The sequence below is a fragment of the Schistocerca americana genome, chromosome 1 (genome assembly GCF_021461395.2).
Source record: "Schistocerca americana isolate TAMUIC-IGC-003095 chromosome 1, iqSchAmer2.1, whole genome shotgun sequence".
Taxonomy (NCBI): domain Eukaryota; kingdom Metazoa; phylum Arthropoda; class Insecta; order Orthoptera; family Acrididae; genus Schistocerca; species Schistocerca americana.
The window spans coordinates 1010717511-1010726909 of record NC_060119.1 but is presented as its reverse complement, the minus strand read 5'-3'; positions in this window follow the sequence as shown (position 1 = coordinate 1010726909).

Genomic DNA, 9399 nt, shown 5'->3' with positions numbered 1-9399 from the left:
TCTACTTTATCAGATAACAAACTGTTATTGGCAGGCTTGAAGATTGCATTAGAAATAAATTTATTTCGGAGGCATTGCAAGATACGTTACATGTCAGAAGATTAATAATGAAACGTCATTCAGTTGTTTATTACCCGCTGTCTTCGTCAGTTTTCAAGAAGATTCTCATTTATGCCTGCCAGACCTGTGGCTATGTGACAGAGCGAACTGCAAAGAATTTCAATAGTGTAGAATCAATGTTATGAGTAGAGAACAGTAATTGTGGTATCAAACAATGTATGACGCTACTGCCGCGCAGGGTAGCCGCGCGGTCAAAGGCGCCTTGAAACGGTTCGCGCGGCTCCCCCTTCCTCGTCGGATGTTCGAGGTTCGAGTCCTCCCTCGGGCGTGTGTGTGTGTGTGTGTGTGTGTGTGTGTGTGTGTGTGTGTGTGTGTGTGTGTTGATCTTAGCGTAAGTTAGTTAAAGTTAGGTTAAGTAGTGTGTAAGCTTAGGGACCGATGACCTCAGTAGTTTGGTCCCACAGAACTTACCACAAATATCCAAATTTACAAGAAGCTCTTGTTATTACTTGTTTGTAATTGTTCTCAAAAGTTCTATCTGGAACCTCATTATCACATATGAACACTATAGTATACCTATACACCAGTATAGAAACACCATTTTACGACTGAAAAGTGCAAGTCCTTCTTTGTAGAAACATCATATCTTATATTGATTGTGAATGAATATCACTTTTGTATCAACAATATTGCATGTATTTATGTACCTATGTATATACATACGTATCTATGTATGTTAAAGGCGAAAATAGTGTTTTCCATTACTTACCGTACAGTACAAATAGGAGTTTTTTCTTAAGGGGAATAACACTGTAGTTTTGCTGGAAAACTAACGTATGCCTCATGAATACACGGCCTTATTACTAGAGAACTAGGCATTTCCTTAACAGGGGATCGTCACCACTTCGTTCACCGACTCGAAATGAGTCTGTCGTATGTTTCATCCAAATTCTACTCTTATAGTTGAAACAACTATCTTGTTAGATTGTTTGCAGACTTTTTTGTGGTTTACCGTCTTGAAATGTCGCCAGAAGATCAAAACCAACTGCAAAAAGACACGATATCTTTCTGCTATGAGAAGTGTTAAATGTCTCTGAATAAGGAAATGAGTGAGATCATCCACATGAGTACGAAAAGAAATACGTTAAATTTCGGTTACTCGATGAATCGTATAAATCTAAAGGCTACTCCTTCAACTGAATACCTGGGAATTACGATTCCGGTCATCTCAAGTTAGATCAGTAGATAATGTTGTGGTGAAGGCAAACCAAAGACTGAGTTTTATTGGCAAAACACTTAAAGATGCAACAGGTCAACTAAAAGGACTGCGTACACTACATTTATCCGTCCACTGCAAGGGTATTACCATACGGTGTGGGGTTCTTGCCACATAGGATCGACGGAGGGCAACGAAAAGGTCCGAAGAAAGACAGATTGTTCTATATTATAGCGAAAAGGGGAAAAAAGTGTCACGAATGTGCTAAGCGAGTTGGGATGACAGTAAAACGGCCTTTTTTCGCCGCGCAAAATCATTTCACGATATTTCAATCACCAATTTTCTTAACTGGAAGCGAAAATGTCTAAGTGTCCCCAGGGAATATTCTTAATAAAATAAGAGAAATTAGAGTTTTTACAGAAAGATGTATGTGCTCAGTTTTCCCACACACTAGTAAATTGTAACAGTAAAGAAATGGTCTGAAGGTGGTTTGAAGAACCCTCTGCCAAGCCCTTAAGTGCGAGTTGCATGGCAATCATGTAAACCTGATTTGGTAATTGCTGAAGGGAGGCTAAGAGCTTACCATTTTGTAGCAAGAATGATAAATTCTGTTGTCGTGCCCATCATGATCCTGGTACCAAGTGGTATATTTAAACAGGATAATGCAAGGAATCATACTATAGTTGTCACCACAGACACCTTGAGGAATTTACTGATTCTTGACATACCTGCCCCGGTCCTGCGATTATTCATCCATGGCAAATGGATGGGATGCGATAGTAAGACGTATACTTTCTTACCAGCCAACTCGCAGCAGTGTTCGTGAACTGAGATGGCATGTGTTACAGGCTATTTGCTTCCATACAACAATGAATACAAGAGAACGTTAGTGCCCGTGGAGATCACACCACATACGCATGTTGATGAAGAACTTAAGTTCCGAATGGGACGTAAGTTTAATGATTTAATAGCCATTGCTTCCACAAATTTTGGTAAACCTTCGACACTTGGTTCATGGTGCAATACGTTCAATGTACGTTACTGCAGTTCGTAGCTATTTACATATTTATCAAATGATTGTTTAGATCCCGCTCTTTCAATTAGTGGCGGACTGTATTGTTATGAAACTTCCTGGAAGATTAAAACTGTTTGTCTGACCGGGACTCGATCCTGAATCCGTAAACAAATCAAGATCACCATTTAAGATCCTGGCAAGGCGCACAGTTTTAGTCTGTCACCAAGATGCGATCACTATAGCGCACGCATGTAACATTTTTTTTTTTTCAAATTTTGCGAACGACGTTGAGGATAGCACCCAAGTACTCGTAGTATCAACCTAGCAGAGAATGGGCACGTGTAACATTTCAGCTGAAACATATGCGATTCTTGTCATACTGATCATAGTTGCGGTTTAGATGTGAGAATTATGTCAAAACGTGTTTCTGCATAGGCCGTGACATTCACGTGCGGGAATTACAGTGATGAACACTACGTTCCAAAACATGTTTGTTGCCAGAGAGTAGTTGTTTACAGAAACGTCGGCGGAAGGATGGACACTGACCTTTCTGAGTCACTGAGAAGAGATAAGACTTGAGAGAGCGGCCTACTAGCAGAGCGGCCGCAGGGAAAAAGGTGTCAGTCACTGACGCATGTTTACACCAATGGATGGGCCAGCAGTTCTGTCTACACACTGTATTCTTTTACAATTATGTACCTGTCCGTGAGCAAAAAATAAAATTTGATCTCATAAACACAAAGAAACTAGCTCTAATGCTGCTCATACGCAGGGGTTATCTAATTTCAGCTACGAAGTAGCTCTTTGTTCATACGAACTTACGATAAGAAAACAAAGTGGAAATGCCGGCCGAAGTGGCCGTGCGGTTAAAGGCGCTGCAGTCTGGAACCGCAAGACCGCTACGGTCGCAGGTTCGAATCCTGCCTCGGGCATGGATGTTTGTGATGTCCTTAGGTTAGTTAGGTTTAACTAGTTCTAAGTTCTAGGGGACTATTGACCTCAGCAGTTGAGTCCCATAGTGCTCAGAGCCATTTGAGCAAAGTGGAAAGAAGACAAGTTGTATCTGTAAAACAACAAATAAAAAAAGTGAACCACCTTATGATTTATTGGACAGTTGGACAGTGCTCGATTTCGTTTGTGTCTGAAGTCTCACAAATAAGGAGTGTGATCTGAGATAATATTAAGTATTGCGAGACCAGGGATAAGTTAATCTGTTTCACGAGGAGAGGACGTGAAACAGCCATAAGCCCGCACGGTAGTTTGAACGCAAGTGCCTAATTTCGTGTGTTCTGTATAAGACCAGAGCTATACTGAAACAATACTCCCGTTTCATAAAATTTGTCACTTCGAATTCCCGAGCATGTTAACACGTGAGTTTTATTACTTTTTTGCTGTGGTAAAGAGTCTCTGTAGAATGGATGAGCATGAAAATGTGTTTATTTATTACGTAATTGTGACTGCTTGATCCCCATCCCTTCATGTGTAACAATCTGAGTGACTGGATGAATCTATTTTAAAAGTTCTGTAGGACACAGGGAATTAACCACTGTATGCCTAAGCTTTACCACTCTAAAAGTATTCTAGTAGTTAAGGGTTCCAGTCACGCAGGGCGAGCCAGAGATACGTTGTCTTCCTTTAAACGCCTAAGAGCAGTGGTTGGTATTGGCAACCGGTTCTGTGCAGCCACCCACCTCAGAGGAAGAAGCCAACGGCCGGAATTTGCGAACAGTTACTTTGCCTCTGGAATGCATAAGTATATGATGGTAACTCTTCAGAGTTTACTGGTATCGTTTGGAGTAAGACAACAGTTTCATTCATTTCAACATATTCTTTTCATTATGTTTCGGCCAGAAATGTAATTCAATAAACTTCATAGATTACCTTGCTATTATCTATCTTGATAGCGTTCACTCAAATTCTACGTGTAGAGCGCGTTTTAGTGTGGAAGTCGTTGACCGTAATGAGTTGCAAGCATATGAGTCTAAAAATCAGTGAATTTACTCTCATGAGTTCTTTCATTTCTAGTCTGAACGTGTATTTGTTCGGAATGCTTTCAAAGATCTTTCTTTCGGAATTAGCGTGAACTTTATGTTGCCACCACGTGGCATCACAGGCAGTTTAAGTTCATTCTGAAATGATAAAATGGAAGGACTAACGGCTTCAACGAGGTAATTTCAGTAACTCGCTCCCCTCTTGTTCTGAATATATTTGTGAGGTAATGTCTATCAATTTTGAAAATACTAGTGGTGAGCAGACCATGCCAAGTGTCTGTCATCTTGTGTCCAGGAAGTAACGCTGTGTTCCATACTGTGGTGCGTGAAATTACGACTTGAGCGAGCAACAAAATTCGTAAGGAGTTCTTTCTAAGTTAACTTTTACAGACTTTAACGTATTTTCTTGGCCACAATGGTACTTCGCGGATAACATACTAGAGTTCTCCCTGTTCTCCCTTTTCATACCCCAATGGCTGTGATTTTAATAACTAGCCCACATCGTATAGGAACCTGTCTGTTTTTGAAGGTTTGCGCGAATTACTTCTACTGTACTTGTTTTTTATTTTACACTTCTGTTTACATAGGACCAAATGAAGGAGCAAGCCTCCAAGGTCGTGGAACGCGTCATTAAGATGAAGTTGATAATACAAAAGTTAATAATAGATCAAATAAAACTCACACGAATCCTATCTAGATGAAAAGCTTCTTGATATGCCAATAATCAACAATACAACACAGAAATTTGCTTTTATTTTCCCTGGGATTCTCCTGTAGAAATTTGGAAATTTGTGGTGAGATCTTATGGGACCAAACTGCTGAGGTCATCGGTCCCTAAGCTTACACACTACTTAACCTAAGTCAAACTAACTTATATTAAGGACAACACACACACACACACATACACAAACACACCCATGCCCTAGGTGGGACTCGACCCTCCGATGGGAGGAGCCGCGCAAACCGTCGTGACAAGACGCGCCGCACGGCCTCCCCAGTAGAACTGAAGGAGTGAGCCTTGCGTTTGGACTGGAAAGTACGTGGATTACTAATAAGATTTTTTAGTTCTTTTGGTAGTTTATTGAAAGTGGATGCAGCAGAATGCCACACGCCTTTCTGCACAAGCGTCAAGGAGGTGCGATCCAATTGCAGATTGGATGTCTGTCTATTCTTAACTGACTCTGACTAGTTGTTTGGAGTATGCTTGTATTGTTATTAACAAATTACATTAAATATAATATATATTGAATGGCCAACGACTGAAATCCCAGATTTCCTGAAGAGGGTCACGAACTTACGTCACACATTGCTCGAACTGCCCGCTTCTGAGCCAAAATACGCTATGTGAATGCGATGGGCTACGGCAGAATATCGTGCCGCATGTCATAAGCGAACGAAAATAAGCAAAGTAGACTAATTTTAGAGCTGGACTGTCACATACTGCAGGTAGGCTACTGTTCTAATGGCACATTTAGAGACCCAAAATTTCAGTTGCAGGACATGGGGTTTCTATGACAGCTTACCATCTACCTGAACAATCAGGATTTTGGATTATTTAGACTCAATAATCGTATGCCCATTCTGTGTAATCAAAATGTCAGGCTTAATTGAATTGTATTTTAGAAACATCAACGTACTCCTTCACGTCTGCTGGATACATGAGGCTGACCATATCTATAATACCACACCAATGACCACAACCTTGTTTTAAAAACTGCGTTAACGATCTATTTATTAGCCTTATATTTTTATCTTTGTTAACAATATGTTTATCTGTTGAAGATGTTGACTAACCTTCTGTTTTTCCTTTCTGAATATGGAAGGAACCACTTGTTTTACAAGCAAATAAACGGCCGTATCTTTTATTGGTACCATGTTTGGAGTCAAACTTGATCCTTTGCGATATGTTTAAACTGCTCCAACGTCGTGATGAGTGTTCTAGAAAGCGAATGCATGTCAGACCATTCCCTGCCTCACAGCGTACCACTAACCATGTGTGCTAGCCTAAACTATTTAGAATTTACAGGCAAATAAAGTTAGTAAAATACTTGTTGATCTTAAAAGAAGGGCAGCTAAGAAATTGGGACGTCAAACCGCCACTGAAAATCTGTGTGGATAAACTTAAAGGCTAAGGTAAAGGCACGAAACATTGATGACCGTGCTAGAAAGTACACACATGAAAAGAAATTTTGCATCACCTCGGTTCCGAGAGTTACAGAACCTGTACAGAAAACTGGAATAGAGATCAACATAAAAATCATTTCCGCTCTTTTTATTGCTCATGAAAACCACGCATTGCATGTTCTACCATTATGCAGGGAGACCTTCAGAGGTGGTGGTCCACATTGCTGTACACAACGGTACCTCCAATACCCAGTAGCACGATCTGTTGCATTGATGCGTGCCTGTATTCGTCGTGGCATCCTATCCACAAGTTCATCAAAGCGCTGTTCATCCAGATTGTCCCACCCCGCAACGGCGATCCGGCATAGATCCCTCAGGGTGGTTGGTGGGTCACGTCACCATAAACAGCCCTTTTCAATCTGTCCCTGGCGTGTTCTGTATGGTTCATGTCAGGAGAAGATGCTGGCCACTGTAGTCGAGCGATATCGTTATCCTGAAGGAAGTCATTCACAAGATGTGCACGATGGGGCCGCGAATTGTCCATGAAGCAAATGCCTTGCCAATATGCTGCCGATGTGGTTTCACTATCGGTCGGAGGATAGCATTCACGTATCGTACAGCCCTTACGGCACCTTCCATGACCACCAGCGGCTTAAGTTGGCCCCAAGTAACGCCACCCCAAAACAGCAGGGAAACTCCACCTTGCTGCACTCGCTGGACAGCGTGTCTAAGACGTTCAACCTGAACGGGTTGCCTCTAAACACGTCTCTGACGATAGTCTAGTTGAAGGCATATGCGACACTCATCGGTGAAGAGAACCTGGCGCCAGTCTTGAGCGGTCCGTTCGGCATGTTGTTGGGCCTATCTGTACCGCGCCATGGACGTCGGTAGTGAAGTTACCCATCATGCAGGCTGAGCCGTGGTAAACATTGCTTTCTTGAAGAGCGCGCCGCAGCGCGTAGCGTTTCTGGCGGTAGCGCCGCTGTGGCAATCGTAGCTTTGGTGTCTCCCTCTGGTGGGAAAGGGGAAAGGTTGCCTGTTCACGTGCATTTAAGTGGCGCTATGAGCCAGTCGGTCAGTTGGTCAGTTGGAGTCAGTCTGGGTCAGTCTGGAGTCAGTCTGGGTCAGTCTCTCGTCCCCAGCTTGGTAGTCTGTCTCTCGTCCGCATTTGTTAGGCAGTTAGTGTCTGTCTGTCGTCCGGAGTGCTAGTATGTCTTTCGTTCGGATCAACCTTTAAAGCCGGCAAAATGAGAGTCTTTCCACTCCGCCAGTTAGAGGACTCAGCAAGTGCCCCCCCCCCCCCGGTCGGGGCTTAGTTCCTGCATCTGAGTCTGTGCGTTAGACCGCCAGTCTGATCGAGTTTGCGCGGGCAATGGTCATTGGCGGTTGGATCGATCGGTTGGTCGGTCGCGCACTGAGACACAAGATGACTTGTCCGTCTTGAGCGTCGGCGTATGTAAGGTCGCCACGTGAGTCCAATGGGCCGCACCGTATAGCGAGGGATAGTGGCTTCGCGGTCGACACGAGAGCAACAGGAGTCAACCCACGACCTCAGTCTGGCCAGTGCGAGCTACGACGCCGTGAGACGGGAGATCGGCGCGCCTTCCTGCGTCCGTTGAAGCGGCTGGCAGCGGAGGGTTCGTGAGAGCGATTTGGGGGTGCTGCGCTAGGTCTTCTGGAGAAATCGCAGTTTATTAGAAGTTAAGTGATTGGTGATTAACTCTTGTTAAGTTCTACTTGTTTTCTTGGTCAGTCTCTCGTTCCCAGCTTGCTCGTCTGTCTCTCGTCCGCATTTGTTAGGCAGTTAGTGTCTGTCTGTCGTTCGGAGCTGCCTCTGTCATGTTTGTCGGATATGGCGTGTTAATGAATTTATTGCTTGGAGTGTAACGGCCTAATTCCTGAAATATGTTTTGATCTTGCCCATCATCTTGAGAGGCGGTATCTGTTTACTGTAGAGCTTGTTAACTTGTTTGGCCAACCTTGTATAATTTTATATAAGATTGCATATCATGGGCTTTTACTTAAATGGACATTTTAGTATATAAAGTTGCCACCCTTTCACCGTAAGATATTTCTTAGAAGTTAAAATCAAGTTCCACCTTCGGTGACAAAGTTAATATTTTAATTTTAGTGTTTTGTACCATTTCCATCCCTCCTACGGGTTGCATAGTTTGTGTGCTTGTGTGAATTGTTAAAAAATTTAGTTTAAAGTAATCTGGTGTGTTGCAAATTTGCACCAGTGGAGTCTTTCAGAGGTTCTTGTGAGCGGTCGTAACTATGACCGTGTCAAAAGGGAGCGGGAAGGTTCTCAGCCCAGAATCCCATACAGTCAAAAATTCGTTTCTTTCTGCCTTTGAATAAATTGTAACTTGATATTTAGAGGGTGCTTTCTGATTATAATTTTAATCTGTTTCTTTTAAAAAAAGGCTTTAGGCACCATTAAGGTGAATAAATTACCATTTCTTAAAAAGGAATTTTCTTATGATTTCATCAGTTACTCCCTGGCAACTACTTCCACGCTCACATAGTGTGATTAAATGTGTTAATGTTCTTAATGAATCGGTAGTTAGCAGAACAAGTTCTTACGAATATTTTTTTGAAAATAAATCGCGGTTCACAGGCTATTGCGCACAGTGAGTCGTAACACGCCGTCCTGTGGCTGCACTAAAAGCATTATTCAACTTGGTGGCGTTGCTGTCAGGGTTCTTGCGAGCCATAATCCGTGGGTAGCGGTCATCCACTGCATTAGTAGCCCATGGGCAGCCTAGGCGAGGCATCCCATCGGCGGTTCCTGTCTTTTTGTATCTCCTCTATGTCCGATCAACATCGCTTTGGTTCACTCCGAGACGCCTGGACACTTCTCTGGTTGAGAACCCTTCCTGGCACAAAGTAACAATGCGGACACGATCCGCGATCTAACCTTGTTATTGATCGTCTAGGCATGGTTGAACTACAGACAACACGAGCTGCGTACCTCCTTCGTGGTGGAATGA